Source organism: Numenius arquata, chromosome Z (assembly GCF_964106895.1).
Source record: "Numenius arquata chromosome Z, bNumArq3.hap1.1, whole genome shotgun sequence".
In the NCBI taxonomy this organism is placed as follows: domain Eukaryota; kingdom Metazoa; phylum Chordata; class Aves; order Charadriiformes; family Scolopacidae; genus Numenius; species Numenius arquata.
In genome coordinates this window covers 9943004-9943906 of record NC_133616.1, presented here as the reverse complement: position 1 = coordinate 9943906, position 903 = coordinate 9943004, and positions in this window count along the sequence as shown.

Here is a 903-nt window from a genome sequence, read left to right as displayed (position 1 = left end):
CATCCCGTTCCCTGTCCCAGTCCCCTTCTCTGCCTCAGACCCCATCCCTGTCCCCTTCCCTGTCCCCATCCCAGTCACTGTCCCTCTCCCCGTCTCCATCCCTCTCCCCATCCCAGTCCCAGTTCCTGTCCCAGTGCCTGTTCCCATGCCCGTCCCAGTCTCCGTCTCCGTCCTCATCCCCGTTCCCGTCTCCATCCCCGTCCCTCTCCCCTCCGCTGTCCCTGTCCCCATCCCCAGAGTCTCCTCCCGCACCTCCTGCCCCTCTCCCCGCTGGGCGCAGTGACACATACCGGGGCCAGGGAAGGAGTCCCTGTCCCCCAGAGGGGACATTTCCCCCCCTCCATGCCTCAGCCCCTTCCCATGGCCGCCCCCACAGCTGCCCTCCTCCCCTGGAAGGGACAGTCTCCCCCGGGCACGTGCGTTTTCATCCCTTCGGGAGGCCCTTGGCCCGGAATGGGAGGGTTTTGCCCAAAGCGGGGGTGGCCGTTGGGGTGTGCGTGTGAGGGGGGAGGCGGAGGGACGGGGGTCAACCGTGGTGACTCGCGGCTGGAAACGGCCAAAGCAGAGTTAGCCCACGGGGCTTTTATCCACCCGGATGAGCCCGCGAGGTTCTTTTAGAGGGTTTGGGGTGGTTTTTGGTTGGGTTTTTTGTTGTTGTTGTTGTTGTTGTTGTTGTTGTTTGTTTTTTTTTCCCGGTTTGGCTTTTCACAGCACCCCTGTCTTCCAGCGTTGACGATGCGAAGCCTGCGGGCAGTCCGCCCCGCCGCCAGGGGGCGCCTCCCCCCCCCAGCCGCACCACCGAGGGGCCAGGCCAGCTGACCGCCCGGCCTCCTCCGGTTGCTAGGAAACAGGGTGGAGGGAGACGCCGTAAAGGTGCGACGCCCACTGTCGTGAAAAAAAAAA